This window comes from Podarcis raffonei, chromosome 1 (assembly GCF_027172205.1).
Source record: "Podarcis raffonei isolate rPodRaf1 chromosome 1, rPodRaf1.pri, whole genome shotgun sequence".
Lineage (NCBI taxonomy): Eukaryota > Metazoa > Chordata > Lepidosauria > Squamata > Lacertidae > Podarcis > Podarcis raffonei.
This window is the reverse complement of record NC_070602.1, coordinates 80,048,529-80,069,578: the sequence shown is the minus strand read 5'-3', so window position 1 is coordinate 80,069,578 and position 21,050 is coordinate 80,048,529. Positions and strand designations below refer to the sequence as shown.

Below are 21,050 nucleotides of genomic sequence, written 5' to 3'. Positions count from 1 at the left end.
TTTTGTCTGCATGGTTCAATTTCTGACTCTTAAGACATCTTTCTAGAATGAATTGCAGAGTTTTATTGAATTGCGTTTTTCTATTCTACCCTATACTGAAGATTAGAGGAGCCACAAGCTGAAAGAAAGCTTCCTTGATAAAGGAATTCATATCCTTGAAAACCACTATATCTTATTTATTCTACCAGTGATGAATTATGAGCTCTGATTTCTGTACAGTAGTAGAGTTGTAGTGGAAATTTACCCATCAGAAACCAGAATATGTGGCTGCAATTTTGATAAGCTCTATGTGTGTGATAGAGTTTTTGTTTAAAAAATATTTTACATCTCCCACTCACTTGTCTGCCTGGGCTACAGCGCTGACTCAGGCATACTCTAGTCAACTTCTCCAGAATCAGAAGAGTTTTATGAAATTGCAAAAAAGGAGAATTAGACAACAGCTAAATGTACTAGTTGGAGGAGAACTCAGGTAGCTAACACTGAATAAACAGATCAGTATTTTAAGTTAGGCCATTAATATGTTAATTATACCAAGTAATGAAGAAACAGGATGAAAAAAGTATAAAATATAGTTACCTTAAATAATTTAGTGGTGTGTGCATGTCTTTTGTGCATGATGCATATGTTCTGTCCCTTCAGTCCTTTCTCTTGGTCTTTTCTCTCCTCCTTCCTTTGCTGTTTACTCTGTCCTGGGAGAAGAACGCCCCGGATCCAAAGCACTGTCATTCATTAGATACCTTACTGTTGATTAAGGGCTGCTTGCGCCACATACAATCCGACTCCTGCACAGAGGGCATTTCCATGCTACAACCAAAATCTCTCTGCAAACGTAGCATTTGACAATTCTACTCCCTGGTTTCTTGCTTGAGGTACACTTGCTAGGAAGCTGCAACTGACTGTACATGTACATCTAGTACATGTTTCTTCAGTGGAAAACCCATGTGTAGTACCACTACATGTTGTTGTCTATAGGTAGCTTCATGTGAGAGTTAACATTAAATCTGTCTTCTATCTAGGAATTTGGTAATGTGTGAAGTTGCTATAAGAAGAAAGTAAGCTGAGATCTAGTGCTTTGCACTAGTGGATAGTGGTCCCTCTGAGGTCAGTTGGCAGCACTGATGTCTCATGGAATGCCCTCTAGTCTAGTTCCTTGGCCTCATTGGTGTGTAGTGCGGGAACTAGTCTAGTTCCTTTCTTTATCAGAGGAAATAATTGAGGAATAACTTTTGTTTTTAGCATAATTCAAAAATTAGAGGAAATATTGCACATATTTGTAGCTCATAGAATCATAGAGTTGGAAGAGACCACAAGGGCCATCGAGTCCAACCCCCTGCCAAGCAGACTAAAGGACTTTTGTCCATGCAACATTCAACTGATTATTGTCACTCTGATATACTGCTATCTATGAAATGGACAGGATATTTATTCTTTTGTTAAGGATGCCCTGATTAGTTTTAAGGCCTATTCAATTCTTCTGTATGATGAGGGCTAGTTAGGATTGTGACCTGGATGTATGGAGAATAGGACTACAACAGAATGTGAGTAGAAGTGTATTGGGTTACTTGCATTTTTAAGAAAATGGAGGACACATGGTCAAGTTGTATTGCCCATCCTGTCCTATTTTATGCTGTTTAGAGTAGCTGCACTTGCCGGGACTGTAGAAGTTGAAAAAGATAACTTAACAGTCCTTGATTGTGGTTCCCATTGGATTTGAGCCACAACTGTGGTGCTTAAGTTTGGCCATGTTTATAAAGCATTATTTAGACATTATCTTACATGGGCTGATAGTAGAGCCTTTGCCAACAGAGGACCTTGTGGTTATGGAACCATTATGCTGAAGGTTTGATTTTTAAAAGCAGCTTGCCAGAAATAAAATAATCAGATAAGGTAATTAACAGCATGTAATCAAGAGATGTGGGACGCGGGTGGCGCTGTGGGTAAAACCTCAGCGCCTAGGACTTGCCAATCGCATGGTCGGCGGTTCGAATCCCCGCGGTGGGGTGCGCTCCCGTCATTCGGTCCCAGCACCTGCCAACCTAGCAGTTCGAAAGCACCCCCGGGTGCAAGTAGATAAATAGGGACCGCTTACCAGCGGGAAGGTAAACGGCGTTCTGTGTGCTGCGCTGGCTCGCCAGATGCAGCTTGTCACGCTGGCCACGTGACCCGGAAGTGTCTGCGGACAGCGCTGGCTCCCGGCCTATAGAGTGAGATAAGCGCACAACCCTAGAGTCTGGCAAGACTGGCCCGTACAGGCAGGGGTACCTTTACCTTTACCTAATCAAGAGATGATGTGAAATAAAATGAGAAATGGGGCTGCAAGTGACCTGAATATCGTTTCCACTGAAGCAAAGCCTCATATCCTCAATATTTCCACAATTTAGTATAGATTATACAGATGATGGAGAATCACTGGTAGAATGTATAAAGGATTAATATACCATGATGGCAGTATGTGAACAACTTGAACTTATTGCAAGACTTAAGTTACAAATGTGCATTGTTAAAGTCACTATTTCCCAAGAACAACTGCTGGCACCATTACCTGTATCATTTTGTGCTGAACCCCTTGTACCATGTAATATGTGCTCTTATCTTTTATGATCAACTTGGTTAAAATTACTGCTTTGAAGGATCCTTGAAACCCATGATGGCTTTGGATTTGGTGGACTTGAGGAGAAAGCCTAACTTCCGGCTGGGAGCAGTGAGGCTGAATGGGGTGGTGTAGCAACCACCACATCCATAGCCCTGCAGTTGTGCTGTCCAGGGCAGAAGATTGAGGGTGGCAGTGCTGCTGCCAATTTCTGCTGCATCAGTTTCAAGCTGGCACATAGAGAGTCCAGGATCAGTCCCATTAACAGGAGTTGAACCAGGTTAGGATCCAGTGGATCCTTTGCCAGCCCAGCTCTGCCCCTAAAGAACCCTGTCGATGAGGCTGCTACTGGCAAGGGTATCACTGGCAGAACCTTCCACTCACCTGTACATTTGGCAGGTGCAGTGAAGTGCTGGCAGAGTTTATGTTTTATAGTTGTTGATTCCTGTTCATACATTAAAAACACACACAGAGAGAGATTTTGTAGGTCAGCTCTTGTGTAAAACCTCTCTATTAAAAATAAATCAAAAGACTGATTGATGATCTGCACACTATCATTCATTTACATATCCCTTCTCTCCCGCTTCATGTTTAACTGCAAATTCCTGTTTGTCCTGATCCGACAAGGCTCTTCTTATGGTCTTATTTATGGATGGATGGATGTTAATTCATTTGTATACAACATTCAATTGTTCTTTGATTAGCATTGTGTTTCACCATTTAAAAAAGAACAGCAGGGGCAAGCGCCCCCACCCCCACCCCACTGAGCTAGCTTAAAATTGGCTAATGCACTATGACAGAAGATACCTGTTCACTGAATGTTTGCCATTGTGACCAGTTGCTGTAGAGTACTGAACTCCTGGCATTGTGAAGAATTGCTGCACAATAACATCCAAAATGCTGCCAAGTATGAATTATGCAAAAAGGCAAATTGATTCTGCAATGTAGTAGTGGGGAGAAGGAGTAATCCCAGATGTCTTGTGTAATGTACATTCCACGGATGTCGATTTCTGTTAGTTTTGTGACCAAAGAATCCATAGAATCTTATTCAGAGTTGTTGGTTTGTTCTCACAATCAAGGGAAAAGTTAAGGCCTTTGTTGTACCTACTTAATTTTTTATGTTACTCTTCCTTTTTAGACTGATTCTTGTGTGCAACCTGTTCACACATCCTGCCATCCAGCAGGTGATTTACTTACGGTTAATAGCAACGTTTCCCTAGAATCTCAGTTATCTTGACACAGTCAGAGGGAGAAAAATAGTGTCTGGCTTGCATGTGTGAAGCAACTGCCATCTTTAGGATTTTTGTGAAGTTAGTCCATTGGACACACTGTTTTCAGAGGCATTTCACAGCCCACGTGGTTAGCTTTGCTTCGTATTGAGGTTATTTTTGTGCATAAGGTGTCAGCAAAATGTTACACTTAGCGTTTTACAAGCAGCCATATACCATATGCAAGTTAGGCTTGAGATTTCTTTTTTAAATGCTTTTTTATTAAATATTTTCTGAGGTTACAAAAGTACATACTGAAGCATTCCCTGGAGAAAGTCAGTGAAAGCTGACTGCCATTCTCCACTTCTTTATCTATGCCTATCTATATTTCCTTAGGAGTTAGAAGGGAGAGGAATAGGGACAATTAGCTGCTAAAGAAGAGTTATGATAAGCATAGATAAACAATGGAAAGCGAGAGATGGTGGCGGCTGCATGATCTGTCTAGCTTTCTCTGGGGGAGACTTCTAACTTCTCAGCCGCCAGAACTTGGTTTACATGAAGCTAATTTTCACATAACGAATGTAATAGGTAACTATTTTCTTATTCAGAAGTTGAAATACACCCACAATTAATATGTTCTGTTATCCCTGAATATGGTTTCTTTCCACGTGGATGTGTTGTTGTGTTTTCTTCTCTTTTGTCCTTCCAGAGCAGATATACACTGTTCTAGGTACCTTTTTGTGAATTTCTTCCTTCTCCAAGTGCCTAGAATGTTTTTAAGGCTGTTGTCAGCAGATATCCATGGACTCTCAGTGAATTATTGATAGCTCCATTCCACTAGCTTTCCTATTTTCTCTCTCAGCAAGGCTTCTACTTTGGCCAGTTAGCACGACTGTCTCCTGAATCAAAGTAGGGTTCTGCATGCTAATGCAGCCTTTTTGGCACAACACAGCTGTGACCAAGAGAAGGAGCACTGTAAGAAGAAGGAAGAAAGACATCTGTGAGAAATTTTGAAGCTTTCAAATTGTTGGGAAGCAATTTTTGCTTTGAAAGCCAATTTGTATAACATGCTTCACTGTGTTCTGTATTTGGGATTCATCCCCATTGCTCTTAGAAACATTTCATACAGTACTATTGGTTGCTTTCCCAAAAGTAGTCTATTTATGAAATGAAATATAATACATGCCCTGGAAATTCATAGTTCACTACAACAACCTTTGCAATCTCTAAAACGTAACGTGTAGTTGTGAAAGTTGGCATCAATGAAACCCCTGACCAACTGGTTGTCACCAAAAGCAGGTGCTTTATACATTTTACCTGAATCTCTTATAATAGGTGTGTTGCTTAATCTTCCTTTTCTGATCTGGCAGTTATTTTCTTTACTCTGCCTGCTCTTGGATGAGACAGCTAGCCATTCTTCCCTTCCCCCTTCCTTTGCTCATTAATTCCAGTGTCACAAAATCTTGATGGAGTTCCTTACAAAATGATGTTTATCTTGTGGATTTTGAGAGAGGCTCTGTTTTTCTCTTCTTGTTGAGGTTGCTTTAGGATTCTTCATTTATACTGGAGAACAAGGGCAAGTTGGCCATAAGCTAGAATGACCCCAAAAGCTTCTTTAGGTGCACACAAAGACTTGACTTCTGACTTTTTCCTCACCCAGTAGCAACCCATTCTACCCCCAAACCTGAGGTTGGGGAACCCTCAGAACAGATTTAGGGGGTGCATGGAGGGGGAAGAGAGGGAGAGGAGGTTATGTTGTGCAATCCTTGCACTGATGCAACCATAGTCTTAGGGCTTCACTGATACAATGTCTGGTGCTTAAGCTTGGTGACTCAATCTCTAGAGTACTTAGCCACAGGAGTACCACATTTTTTAAAGCAGCTAGGAGACAGAGGGTACCTGTATCAAAATGGTCCCAGGCTATGCCTTGAACTACAAAATAGCATCAGCATCATGGATTGGATTGCTACCCCTCATTATTTCACCTGGACTCTGCAACCATCTTCTGAGGCCCTTCTTTGTGTGCTTCCTCCAGGAGGTCCAGAGGGCAGCAAATGAGAATGGACATTTTCTGTGGTGACTCCCTGCTTTGGGAGTGCTCTCCCCATAGAGGCTCATCTGGTGCCTTCATTGCATATATTTAGGTGCCAGGCAAAAACATCCCACTTCTCCCAGGCCTTTGTCCAATTAAACAATCTATGGCCTTTAAAACTTTATGGGGGGTATTGTTGTTACTATGTTATGCATTTTTGTGTTTTTATATTGTAAACTGCCCTGTAATCCTTGGATGAAGGGCAGTATTGAAATTTAATTAAAAATATAATAAATAAAATAAAGTCCTGTTACTCAGAATACTTCACCTCTGTAGAGCAGGAAGTAAGAGAGCTTCTCTTTGGTCACTGACTACAAACAGTTATTGGCTTTCATATTCAACCAAAATTCATGAGTGCCTGCAGTTGATAAAGGAAGCTAAGCAGAGACAGTGTGCAGCAAATATATAGGGCAGTTTTCGATTCATGACTGGTGTAAGAGATAAAGAGGTTTGAAAAAAAATATTCCACTGGCTGCTGCAGAGTATTACAGTGCCCTGAACTATATAACGAAAGAGGATCTGGGAATTGAAATATATTTTTAAAAATTGGGTTATCTAATTAAATAATTAGACTAGAAACAGCTTCTAATTTTCTCTAGCAATCTTCCTTGTGTAGAGAACATAAGGGGTGATTTGAAAAGCACATTCTGTGTGATAGGAAGATAAGTCACAGTTACATTGAGGACCCTGTTACATGGGCTTATGCAGAAGGTAAGTGCATGCAGATTATGTGCTTGCTGTACATTTGTGCACAATGTACTGTGTGTGGGTGTTGAGTAGGAGGCGTATATGCTGGGTGTTTGGGAGTGTAGTCATTAGAGAGTCTGTGTGCAAAGAGAGAAGCCATTTAGCTCTGGGTTGCTGCATGTGTGATTTAAATGTGACACAGACTTGCAGACGTTAAGCTTATTTTGCATGCATAGAAAAAGAATCCGCATCTTGGCATTTTCTCCTTGCTTCTGTGTTCTCATCTTGTCCATGATATTACTGATCTACTTTTTTCTATCTTGCAAAGTAAACTATGAGCATGACAGAGTGGAATACAGCAGGTAACAGTAAGAATGTGAAGATAGTTTATTTAATCTAAAAAATTTATCCTGTATCTTAAATAAACCAAATTGTCTGCAAAAATTAGAAAATGCAATAGACAGTAAGAATATGATTACTGTAAGTGTCTAATACTAGTTAATTTAGCTTTAAATTTAGTCTAAATCAACATTAAAAATAATGAAAAGATCTATGGAAAAGAGCATTCCCACCTACCTGTCCCCATCCCCGTAAAAGCAGGCAGTCACATACTAACTTCGATAGAGAGGCAGTTATATAACCTAGAGGACACTACCATGTGTCTTTAGAGATTCTGGCTCCAAGCTGTTTAGGGCTTTATAGGTTATAAATCAACACTTTAAATTGGGCCTGGAACTGAACAGGCAGCCTGTATAGTTCAAACAAACAAAAAACCTCGTGTATCTCTGCTGCCTGTTTCTGTGAAGAGCTTGGGCCTAGGAAACTTAAAGTGGCCTCTAGGTATACCTTCTTCCCTCTTGAGAGAGCATTTTTAATGCTGAAATGAGAATACTGCTTGCATTGTCTCACTTGTTGGGTCTGTACCTAGTCTCCAAGATAGAGTGCAAAGTAAAAAAAAATGGGATTGCAGCATCCAGTAAATATTTTTCTGGCTGCCTTGTGAGACAAAATATTATTCTCCAGGGCCTGTAACTTAAGCCAAAGTATTTCCTTTGTTCTTAGTTTTGCTTCATGTCCTTGGGCCAAACAATGACCTGAAATCACATTGATGGCTTAAAAGTTTTAAGTGTGGAAAAACCTGTTTGCTAATCTGAGGAATGAAGCCACCCCATACTGCTAACTGCACTAGATATGTATCATTAATATATATATTTCTGCATATTTTGGTTAGGCAATACTAGATTTCACTTTTCTCCCTTATCTTTGATGATGATGATGATGTTGAAAGGAAGACATGCATTGTAGATCAAGAAAAACAATGACAGGTTGAAACAACAATTCTATACTGCAATCCTTTGAGAATATCAAATGACTTCTTGTTTCCCTTGAAAATAGACCCAATGTAAATTCTTTTGTTTGCATCAGAGGCAAGCGATACTGCATGAAAGCATTCAGAGTTTTGTGAAAACCTCCCATGTCTATGTGCAGATGTTCATAGACGTGCATTCCCATAGGGGTGCACAGCACATGTCCTTTCCTTGATACAGTGTTGGATACTTTGGCATTTAAACACTGTTTCATTAATACTCTATGGAGAATATTCTGTGGTGATTCTATGCAGCCTACATTAGTGGCGGGCTGAAAGAAAATTGACTTTAAAAAGTAATGTTCCCTAGAATTTAGGATGGACTAAAAGGACACCTCACAAAATATTGAAAAAATAAATTCAGATTCCTGTATATGATAGTGGCTGCACGAACTGTAGCTTAGCTAAAAGACTAGACCCAGAAATGAATGGATTGATGTTGTCAATGAAGGTATGTTGTAGAAACAGTTGTAACTGGAAAGTGGCATGTGCTGGCAATAGCATGGATGTTCTTCAGAACGTGTCATGTAACAATAGATTACCATTGAGATATTTTCAAGTTCTTTGATGTTAAGAAATGTTGCCTTGTGGCAGTATGCACCTAGAAGTAGAAGCTTGTTTCACTAAGCTAGAATCCAGCATGAAAAGAATGTAACTGATTTCATAATAATTTCCCCAGTTCAGTGATTTACAGCTGCAATTCTGACCCCACTTATCTAGGAGTAAGCCTTATTGAATTCAGTAGGACTTACTTCTGAGTAGACATAGCTAGGATTGAATCATAAGGCTGCTATCCAGTGCACAATGAAATTCAGAGTAAATCCTTTTAAATTTTGTGTTGCTTATTTATGAACAAACAGGCATATAGTAATTGTGCTGCATGCATAGGAAACAACTCTACATAGTATCTCATACCTATAAAGCATATTGTCTAATATTTTCCCCCATGAACCTATTTGTAAGGATTTTAGCATTGATATCACACAAAATTGCTTTTATCTGGAAGCTTACCTTAGTTTATGTTTAAGAGAACAGCAATTGAAGATTTAAGTTCAGATATAAAGTTACTGTGATGTGTTGGAGCTTACTGTAATTGTAAGGAATTTTGGAGGTGTAAATTCATTTAGAGTAAGGAATGTACTCAGATAAATTCAAGTTGGAAGTAACATAATGTTGTCACCTATAAATGGAAAACTTTGCAGCTTAGGAGTTACCCTCATATGCATGAGAGTTGGTTCATGTCTACCACAACAGAAATTTGCAGAAATGTGGTCAATTACATTCAGCCTTTAAATCAGGGTGAAGAAACTGTGGCCCTCCAGATGTTGTTGTTTCAGCTCTTTTCACCACCAAACATGGCCAATGGTCAGGAATGAAGGGAGTTGTGTTCCTTTGTTGCAGGTCTACTACAGAGGTGGTGAACTGGATGTGGCTGGTGGGCCATATTTTTTACTATCCTTAGCCCTCACAGGCCACCTGTCAATCCCTTGACTTCACTATTACATCAGGTGATGGGGCACTTTGAAGTCCTACCATACAGGACTGATTGTAGATGCTCCAAAGATTTTGCAAGCCCCTTCAAGGATTGGCAGGCTGCAGCTGGTGCAGGAAAAAAAAAAGAACAGAGAAACTAACATGGAGAAGAAGTCAGATTATATCATTTCATGTTCCTCAGGCAAGAGGAGTTTCTTCTCTAATGGAGTCATAAGTTTTCTTTAGAAGGATATTATCTGCAGCTGATATATATTTCAGTCTCTTGGTTTATATATTATATAAACACATTATTGACATACATTAAAGTTATATTATTTGAGAATTGTTTCCAGATGGAATAGTTTTATGTAGGATGCTTATTCCAGTAAGGCTATGATTCAGGTTGCAATTTTAAAAACATACAACAGTACAGAGTGAGTTTGATTATCATTAGACTTTTAGTAATACCGAATTCTGGACTCAGTCCTACTTCTACTGAAGATAAAGTCATTCTTTTTAGAATTAATTGCCACATTCCTTGAATCATCATCTCTCTTGGATTTGAACTCAGTTTAAGCATTACTACTCTCCATGTGCTTATTTTTCCTTTCTCAGGTGGCTTTGGGAGTTAACAAGCATGTTCTGACTAGTTCTCTGAGAGTTGTTGGCAGTGGTTTGCTGCTAATGTTTGAGCAGGGTGGGTGGGTGTTGCTTTTACCCAGACCACCTCTTGCTGCATTCTTTGTATGTTCTTTAAGAACCCCTTCTTAAAGGAACCAGAGCTCCTGATAGTTTGCTTCCCTTCTTTTTTGAAAAAAAGTTTCCTCACAAGCACAGCTGAGAATTTAGGCAACACCATTGGCAAACAGATCTATTAAGTGCACTCGCTGGGCATGTTTATCTATTTTATTTCTGAAAAATATGCTGAGGGTATGGATAGTATAGCACTCTGTTCGGCTTGTGTAATTTGCAGAGGAGGTTAGTCAAGGCATTATTGGTGGGTGTGCAAGTCTGGGGACGTCTTCTTACAGAAGATGGATTTTAAAATGCTTGTTGCTTAGTGCCATCTGGTGTATTTTCAGTTTAGTTTGAACTTGACAGGAATTAGACAGAAGGATCAGTCATAGACAAGGAAGGCACTCTAGTTTTTTTCAGGAATTAGATAGAACTTCTAAAATACCTTGCCTCGGCCATCACCAATGAGTACAAAATTGTAAGAGGATAATGAAATACTAAAATCACCAGGGCTATACTTCAGTGAATGACGTTTTTCAGTCTCCATTTATTCTTATTCTCAGTTCTGAAGAGGAAGTAAGAAACACAAAGAGGTCTGTGGCTTGGATTTGAGTTTTCAAATTTTCCTTATACAATCCATACAGGTAGTAATCTAAAAGGAATTGAGAGGGGAAGGAAGGGGGCCAAATAATGATTCTCATTCCTTTTACCCACAATAGGTAAATTGTTGGACAAGGGCTCAGATAAAACTTTTTCTGAGCCAAATAGCACCCCCATAGTTCATCCTGCCCTTGAAGCAAGTGTTGAGAGGAGGGCACTGAGCTGCGCCAAAGTAGCATACTGTCTGTGAACCCAACTCTCCTCTCTCAGTTGTGGAGGTGAAAGGAGGGTTTAGCCTCTCTTTGCCTCTGAAATGACCGTAGGTTGAGGAGACATTTGAGTAGATCAGGAGAATGTGATGCTGCAACTCAAGAGCTCTCAGGATGTGTGTTAATAGCTTACCTTGTGTCATCTTACCTGGTGGCTCCTACTGTTAACTAAGTGGGAAACATGCTATGCTCACTTTCTGCTCCACTAGCACTATTATCCCTTCTCTCCAGGCCCATCACTGATGGAGTGGCAGGCATTTGTTCTCCTCTCCTGCTTTCTTTCTGTAAGTATTCTGCAAGTATACTGTTGGTAGAGGCTGTCTCCTACGCTGCCATTCTCCTCCTTCTTTAGGTCTTCTGGGCATATGTCTTTGGACATACCACTTTAGAAATAGGTATTCCCAGTCCAGGATTTCCCCACAAAGGAAGCTCCAGCAGTAATATATGAGCCAGCCCATATTTTTTCCACTCATATTGTAAAGACACTGACATTTTGTTTTGTAGCTGTTTCAGGCTTCCATTTTCCATTCACATCAGGAAAACAATTACTCCTGATACTTAGCTTCATCCTTCCTCTATGGTCTAATGGCCATGGGCAACCAGAGCAAGAAATTGATTTGAGAAAGCACACCACCTAATTTCACAGTGACATTCCTTCAAAGACGATGCCCAAGATTCTGAAAGAGAAGCTCATTTTTTAGATCAGCTATAGGCTAGAAAGCTGAAGACATTTTCTAAGGATGACATCACATCCTCCAAGGAAGAACAATCTCCAGATTGTGAAGATGCACGTTCTGAGACAGAAAGAGCTCTATTCATAGGCTTTAAAATAGCAGCCTGAAGATTGATGATGTTTTATACATGTTATAATTGCTGGTTTCCGCTTGAATCGGGCATGCTAAGTGCATGCCATCTGGAATACTTGTAGTCAGGCTAATAAAGATTGGAGGTTCAGCCATAAACGTGTCTTATCTGTCAAGCTTGTAATGTGGAGGGCAGGGGGCACAGAATGTACATTCCTTTTGTAAAAAATGAGATCCAGGGGCTTGTTGTTAAATAAATAAACTGTAATCATACATTTCCAGTTTATCAAGACTATGTTAAAAAAAATCTCCAAAACTCCAACAGGTTGTAGAAGTGGACACACTTTTGAAATTATTGTTTTTCATAAAGTACATCCTGACAAAGAAAAGTACAACGACGATAGTAGAGGACATGTTTTTCATGCAGAAGGTCCCAGTTTCAATCGCTGGTTTCTCCAAGTAGGGCTGGGAAAGACTATTGCCTGGAACCCTGGAAAGCTGCTGCCAATAAGTGTTGATGGTGCTCAGCTAAGTGATGGTCTGCTTTGCTTATAATGCAGCTTCCTATGGTCCTCCTATCCAGTTCCACAATGGCTAGCAATTGAGTTTTCTTTGGGTGCAGCTTTCATATATAAATTCAATATATAAACAATAAATAATAAATTCCAGGTTCAGACATTGCACTAAGCTAACCCCTTCACTGTTTGCTTGCACCTTGCATGAAGGAAGGAGTGAAGCAGACTCTGGCTGCATTCATCAGCTAGTATACACCTTGTGTACCTTATGGCTTATGGCTTAGTGTTAGCATGTGAAACTGACGGGGGGGGGAAATGGACATCTACCTATCCATTTGGACTCTTAGGTGACTTCTCTATCTCCAGTACTAACCTCATGTAGTTGCTTACTATTCACTTACAGAAATGACCACTGGGTTGAAATTATCCTCCCCCTTTATTTCAGCTACAGTTTTTCTCTGCCCTTCCTTATTACTCGTCCCATCCTTCATCGGGCTTTGCATAATTAGCATTTTAAAACTTCATAAAACTATTCTAGTCAAACAAATAAAAACAGTGAAAGGACTGCATGGGTGAGGGGTGCTGAATCTTTTCCTTCCTACAACTTTCCAAAGCCACTATTCTCTGTTCCTAGCTCACTTCTACAATTAGAGAAGAGCGGCTGAAGTAACTGACTACAGTGTTGGGAAGCCAGAGTGTAGCTCTCTCCTTAAAGTATGTTAAAGTTAAAGCAAGACCTTATGTACACCCCTCTTTATATGTGAATGAGGCAGATATGTGAATCATGGCTCCAACATGCCCAGTTTGGCTCTACTTACGGTGGCTGGATGGCATAATGGTATTAAGGTGGAGTATAGGAAGTTATTTTTAAAACTTCAGGGCAGTTTTGCCAGCACTTTGCAATGAGCAGCTTGAATTATTTTGTGGGTGGTAGGGCTATTTTTCCATTTTCTGAAAAGGGGAGTCCTAATAAATGATTAAGTAAAGGGATATTCATGGACTGGTCTGATCGTATTTACGTGTTATACAACCCTCTTATTGCTGCATCAAAATAATACGGCTGGCCATTTCTAGTTAGCAGGTGGTCCAGCCACCACAGGGTTGACAGAGCTGTCGGTTTGTTATGCCTTAAAATATGTCACATTCAGCTTAATGTCTGATCTGTGGGTGGAAATGGCAAATGCATCAGGAGAGCAAATCACTTAAAACCACAGATGTCTCTAGCATGCTGTCACTCTCTAGCTTTGTGTAATTGTTGGCACCACAGTGGAGCAGTGGTTTGGACACTTTGGTTTGGCTTTCTGTGGTCTGTTTGTGGAGTAGTATGCAAAGTACGCAAGGGGTCAAGCAGGTCTCTCTTCTTCCCTTTGGCCCTTATCCAGCTACAAATGTGTGCATCAGCCTTGGCTGCATATATACAGTCTCTGGTCAGATAATTGCTGGTACCATTATTCTGCTGCTTTGGGCGGAGAAATGTTATATCCAGCTGCTCCCCTGCTCAGCTCTCTCTCTTGAACAGTTCCTCAGGACTGCCGCACAGTTTGATGCACACAGCCATAGCAACTGAGCAGGGGAAGGAACCACAAGCACAGCAGATACTTGTGAGCACGGTTCCTCAACCACATAGGGATACGCACGCCGAAGCCTGCCTCCACCTACGCCTCTATGCTTACAAACATAATTCTATTTGTATACCACCTTTCTGTAGTTCAAACAATGCTCAAGGCGACTTGCAACATGAAAAAAATACATAACTACAACATAACAAAAATAGTTAGAAACAATAAATAAAACATTAAAAATACACAACCAAACTGAACAATTGCCACATAAACCACAATATCTAAAATAAAGATTCAAAAAACCAACATCAACAGGTCCCCCCAACAAAATCCCCCAGCCCGAGAGTCTGTTCATCAGCGTCAGTTTCTGTACCTGTAGTGAGTTAAAGCCCCTCCCTCTGGGAAAAGGTGGGAAAAGGCCTGCAAGGCAGGGAGCAGGTCTTCCAGGACTCACAGGCATTTAGCATTAGCATCTGATTCTATTTGTAACTCTCAATTTTTCTCCTGTCACTGATTTGTCTCTGCTCCATTTCCTGGTTGGTTTGCATGAAAGAAGTGGCCACACTCTGATAATGTGTTGTGGTAAGCCTCATGCTCACATGTCACACACACCCCTTTCCTCTACCCGCAAGAGGAGGAGATTGACAGCTTCCAGTTATTATTTGGAAACAACCCGTTCCCTACTTCTGTTCCAAACCTCAAACAGAAGCTTTAATTCTCTTCCCCTTGTGCACAAAGAATGAAAGAAGAGGAAGGAAAGCCTGTGAGACAAAAACTTGCTATGCTGCATTCTGAATGAAACCTATATATTTGTAAACATAGTGCTTGTTTATATTTGGGGGAAAGGTTCACTGTATCAGTCATCCTGTCTATGTTCTATTGGTCCTTACTCATTATCAAAGTCCCTTTTTTAAATAAAAAGTTGAGTTTGCATGCAGTCACCCATTGCACCCAAAAACTGTCCCAATGAAGGGGAACCCCTACTGGGCCTGGGTGTGTGCATACATTGTGTGCTGAAGCTGTAACAATTTTCAGAGACTTGAGCAAAACAAGAGTCTGCTTCATCAAATGTTTGAAGTGATAAGTTGGCAGGTGATGTTGGGAAAGATTGAGGACACAAGGAGAAGGGGACAACAGAGGACGAGATGATTGGACAGTGTTTTCGAAGCTACCAGCATGAGTCTGACCAAACTGCGGGAAGCAGTGGAAGACAGGAGTGCCTGGCGTGCTCTGGTCCATGGGGTCACAAAGAGTCGGACACGACTAAACAACCAAACAACAACAACAACACACGGTTGTAGAGAAAAAAATCTATAATGAGGTCATTGGGAAATGAAATGTAAAAAGTATAGGCTTTGACCATTTTTATTCCATTACACATGTTAACTTATCAATGACAGGTTGTTTGCATTATCATCAGCACTGCTTTGTCAATGATCACTGTACTTATTTTACATACCTTTAAGCTTTAATGTAATTGTCATAGCCTTTTTTTGCATTTCATTTCCCTAAGACCTAACTGTTCACATTTTTTTCTATATACGTACCTGACAGCTTAGGATAAAACCTCATGCATCTGATGAGGTTGACTCTGGTCCATGGAATCTTATGCCATAATAAATGTGTTAAAACCTAAGGTGTCACAAATCACTCTTGTTTATTTTGAAGATGGTGATTGAGTTGAAGGTTTAGCATATTTCTGGCTCTGACTGCTTCTTTCTTCAGAATCTCTAGGTTCTTGACTAAAGGAGGAGAGCCCACCAACTCAAGGGAGTTAGATTATATTGTACAAAGGTGTCATTTATATACTTTTCCCTCCTCTCCCCTCAATGTATGCTCATCCACCCACACCATAAGCTGTATTTCACACATTCTCACATCTTGCTGCCACAATATTCTTTCTCCTCTCATGGATACACAAATACCACCTGATCTTCCTTCCACATGCACCTATTCAACAAACTCCCCCTAACATAATGGCCATGTTCTCTTTCACACATACATATACATGTGTACTCTACATCTCTCACTCAACTGCTGCTCATGGCAGACAAATTGCAAGGTGGACATGTCATTTTATGAGTTTTATATTCACATTTTTTGGTAATTTTAAAACCAAACATATGGTTTGGGAATGGATGTTTGCTATTGTTTTTGTCATTGTGAATCAATAATGAAAATATAGGTGCACCATTATGATTGTCTGCAGTGATTTCCACAATGCAGAGTTGATGTTGCCACCCTTCAGATCACATTTGTAGACACCTTTGTAATGCAGAGTTGGTCTGCCAACAGGTCTGGCGCCTGAAACCAGCTGCTCGTAGAGCACATCCTTCAGGATCCTGCCATCTTCCATTCTGTGGGCATGCTACCCCATCACTGCTGCCGCTTCTGGCTGACTGGGAGCAGGGCACGGAGGGTTCCATGCCCCATCACCCCATGGCGCTTGAATGGCTGCACTTCAGTGGTGGGGACGGGGCGAGTGTGGAGGACTTCCTCTGTGCTCCCCCAGCCCCTGCCACTGACAGGTGGGCACTCACATGCCGGGTGGGAGCAGGGTGGTGGGGGTGCACTTTACCCTCTGGGCCCTGCTTCTGCCCAGCAGGCCAGGGCCAGCTCATCATCGGGCAAGCAGGCGCTTTTGTGCAGGGTGGGGGCACAGAGGGTGGAGAGCACCCTCCATGCTCTGTCCCCATCAAGTGTGTGAGTGCCTGCCCACCAGCTGACGGATGGGGGCTCGAGTACGTGGTGGGGCGTGGAGTGTGCTCTTCACCCTCTGCACCCTGCCCAGCGCACGGGGCCCATCCATCTGCTGGCCAGCAAAGAAACCCTCTGTGCTCGCCCAGGGGGCTCTCATGCCAGGCACATGGGGGGTGGAGGCTCCTGCTTTGTACCCCACTCAGATTCTGTGCCGGGGCCTCCTGCCCCTCCCACTACACCACTGAGTCAGACCACTGGTTCATCATTTCTGGTATTGGTTTCTCCAGGGTGTTAGGCAGACGTCTTCATACAACTTGAGCTCTTTTGATTTGAGATGCTGAGAACTCAACCTGAGACCATTCTAATGGAGAAAAGAACTCACAACACTGAGCTACACGAAATAGTGCACTAATTCTAGGACATCTGGAAACCCAAATGAAAACTTGGGAATAGGAGTTGCAGCCGCACTGTGTTTGTTGGGATTGTGATGGGGCAAGGTGACAGCAAGGTCAGTGGACCTCTGAATTGATAGCAGTTCTATTCCACAGGTGAGCACACACCTGTTAGATGCTGTCACCACAAACCCACAGCTCACCCATCTTGCTGCAGCCTCTCTTTGCTCCATCCTTGTCCTAGCAAGGGCACTTCTGCTGTTCCTTCCCTTCATGAGCTGCTGTTGGCTGCTTTGAACTGAGAGTGTAGCACTGTATCTCCCTTCCTTAGGAATGAGTAGCTTTGGGCTGGTGTGCTAACTTAAGGGCTGCATATGGTGTCTCTTATATCTAATGGGATATGCATAAGCCAATTTCCGTATCTTCCTGCTGTGCTCAGCTTCTGTATGTATTGTGCTTCTGCAGCGAATGCCAGATCTAGTAGCATTGTGGATTTAACTAAATCTCCCTAGTTTTATCTGAAATCTTGTGACTTTATCTGAAATCTTGTGGCCTCGTTCTTGTTCTTTACACTAAGCCTTAACCCTCCAGATGTATATTCTGCAGTGCTCCTTCCCCACTCCATGCTACATCCTCATGTCATAAAGAATTAGAGCCAAACTATATGTTTACGTTAAGCACACTGCAGTATTTAAAAATGTGATTAGGACGACTCAGTTTTCTTTCCTATCAAAAAGCAGCCATGGTGTGTGTGTCTTAGTCTTAGCGTATTAGGACGGCAGCATTTGCCCTGTCCTAGCTTGGCTGAAGGCTGCCAGGGAAGGCAGTGGCACTTACTGGAAGGAATAGGGAAGGCCAGGAGACCATGGCGAGGGTTTGCTGGAAATCACTCAGGGAGAATGGTTGTTCTCAGCAGCATGCAGAGACCTTATGAAGGCTGACTGCTTAGGATCTGCTATTAATCCCACCTGCTCCAAGGAACTGTCTGTTTCTTAAATGGCCATTGCCTGACTCTGCAGCTGTCTTATGGCACAGGAGTAGTGGAGACTGCATTTAAGTCCGGGGTTGCCTTCTGAGTATGAGGAGTTGGGTGAATCCTGGAATGGGGGATGATGCCTCCCTAGGTGATGCCTCCCCTCCTTCTGATTCTTCCTTTGAGTCAGAGAAGGAATTGAGGCTAGAGAACATGACTGTGTGGGAGAGATGGGGTTCTCTTCCTCCCAACTATAGTCCTGATACAGATTGGGCTGCTGACAGCTACTTTAGGTTAGGAAAGGGAAGTGGCAGCCCTAGTTGTACATTTCAATATTATGCTTAACATAGCATGTAGTGGAGCCCTCCACAGCTACAGCAGCATGTGAGAGAGGAGACCTTTCACTCTTTGATTAAGAAGATGGCCCCTCCTGTGTGCCTCTTGTTTACAGAATATTAAAGAAGCAGCCAAAGGTCCAAAGCCTTTTCAGCCTTTTCTCCTACAATTCTGTCTCTGATGTAATCTGTTGTAGGGGAAGAGGATTTCTGATATTTAGGAAGGATTTAGAGTGTTCCAAAGTCATTACAGTGCACTCAGTTGCTCTGATTTGTCTAGTGAAAGAGGTGCTGCTTCTCTGCTGCTGCACTTGCTATCTGAGAGCATTCTCTGTCCCTTGGTGTTTCTCTCATGAGTGACAGCATTGTGTGCTCTCATTCTCAGTCCTTCCTCCCATAATTCATAAGTCTCCTGAGAGCAGGAAATGAGGTCACTTCCTTCTAAAGTGAGATCAAAATGTAGAAAGAGGTGGGGGGAGTCCTGATGCTTTGCTTGAAGCAGCTTCAGTTGAATAAATGAAGGTTGTGTCTTGGAGGGAGGGACCTGCTGTGATGGAGGTAGTGTTGATGCTGCTGCTGTTGCTGCTGGTGATGTGGATGACTGGCTTTGTTGGCAGACAGTCACCAAGCTGTTTTTCCCCTCCTGCTTGGGATTTTCAGTGGTGCCAGGGCGAGTATGCTGATTCCTCCTTCACTCATGAAGACTCCGTCCATGGACACGGACTATCCCAAGAAAGCTTCTTGGGACAGAAGAATGTGCTTCTACTGGACTACATGCTATGTAAGCATATTTTATTCACACACACTCCTGTTTCTATTTGAGCCTGGGAACCCAGCTTGTTTAACAGTGCACTTGAGACATTTTAAATGCATTTCTGTGCAAATAAATGCCTTCCCATGACTTCATAAATACACGCTCTAATCCAGGTGTAAAGTCCTTTTCAAACACTTGGTAATCCTTTACTGTTTTAAGTAGTCGGGACATGTACTCATCATCACAGCAAATTAGTTAATTTATACAATTTGATTGCACTATTCTACACAATAGGGGAAGATAAAGTGTGGTAACATATTATTTCCCATCCTTTTAATGCATGCATATGGAAGAATTGGGATGTGAGTCACTAATGTGAGTTAGTGATCATGAGTACAAGAGTTGTATTGATTCCAGGCTACTTAATTAATCTAGAGTAACATGATATGATACCTTCTATGTGCTGCCTTCTTTCTGCTTTCTTCCAGGACTCATAATTGCAGGTCCAGTGAATTTTGAGTGCATCTATCAATTCCTGATTTTTTAACTGCTCAAATAAAAAACATGAATGATCTGCCTCTTAACTTTCAGGATAACATACTTTTTTCATTTAGCTCTTATGCTGCCTATGTACCATATGCTTTTTCATTCTCAGTTGCTACTGTTCTTACTCTTGACTTCCACACTGCCTTCAATAGTTTGGAGAAAAACAGGTTCAGGTGGCTGTCATATAAATAGTAGGCTTGCTAAGGTAAAAAAAGGGAGCCTCTTCAAAGTTACTTGGTTTTAAACATGAATCATTCTTTGTTCATATTTTCTGTGAGATTTCATTGCTGGAAAAGTTTCATGATTGCAAACTATAATACAGGAGGTAGAGTCCAGCTAATTGTTCTAGAGGGAGTAATATTTTACAAAGATATACAAGGAGTGTTGGAAGCGAACAATGATCCTCAGGAAAATGTGGGGGAAGGGAAGGCTAGTAATGCTTGCCAATTTTTTTGGTGGGAAGAATGAAAGATATCACCAGGGATTTTCACTAGAGCAACTTGGTACCAATTCTTCATAATGGTACCAGTTCTTCATAATGTCATAGGTACCAATTCTTCATAATGTCAGCAACTTGATGGGTTAGGTGAATGAATCTCAAATTAAGAAATCAGCCCCTGCTACTCAGTGAATGCAGATCTGCCCTTTACAATTAAATTCATAAAAATGGGAGGACATACATATTTTCTCAGAGGGAACAGAAGAGGGGCAAGACAAAGAAGATAGCTTCCTTCCTTTTCCCTTCTCTCTAGAATTCTTCTCTGTCATCTATACTTCCTTGCCCAATCCAATGAAGGAGAGCCACTCTCAGATACTTGGATGTGTATCTAATTGTACATCCTTATGGAGAATATATATTCCAACAGCGCAGTACAGATAGACTGCATCTACACTCAGATGTACATTTGCATGTTCATCTCATTTATCCTCTTGTTTTAAGCTGAAAGAAGATTCTTCCTTTCATTTCAAAGGATACTGTTTGGTGGCAGGGGTAGCTGTGCTTGGATGTTCAGCTCAAGGTACAATATTTTCTCTGGGAGGGCCCTCAAATTTAAGAAACAAAATGACAATTAACCTGGAGGATGTCAGGCATACTTTCCAACAACATTTTTGAGAATTCTCTGAAACCACCACCAAAGTTCCTATGGTTTGAATCTTGGAAGTTCTGCTTAGATCATTTGAATGTGAACCTTGTGTAAAACAACAACATCATATGATAATTTTAGATAGACATAGAAAGTATATACTGGTATATATATTGGTGCTTACTACAAGAGTGCTATGAGAAGCAAATCCTGACTGTGATGCATATAGTAGAAATGAGATTATTTAGGTGTTGCCCATTTTGTTAATTGCTTAAGAGAACAATTAAATAAGATCAAGTCTGAGGTGCATTGACAGCAGCAATGAGTCTTTTTTCTCTCTCTCTCTCTCTCTCTCTCTCTCTCTC

At 41.3% G+C, this 21,050-nt stretch overlaps 1 protein-coding gene across 10 annotated transcripts in view; it reads left to right on the top strand.

Annotated features, from left to right (window-relative positions):
* DAGLA (diacylglycerol lipase alpha) overlaps window positions 1–21,050 on the top strand; it is an 88,179-nt gene that overhangs the window by 31,627 nt on the left and 35,502 nt on the right. For 8 of the 10 annotated variants that reach the window (XM_053396863.1, XM_053396845.1, XM_053396900.1 and 5 more), the window contains one exon: window positions 18,961–19,081. The exons of the other annotated variants lie outside the window; for them this stretch is intronic. The gene's annotated coding sequence lies outside the window, so the exon portion shown is untranslated. The remainder of the gene's footprint in view (window positions 1–18,960; window positions 19,082–21,050) is intronic. 10 annotated transcript variants of the gene reach the window in all.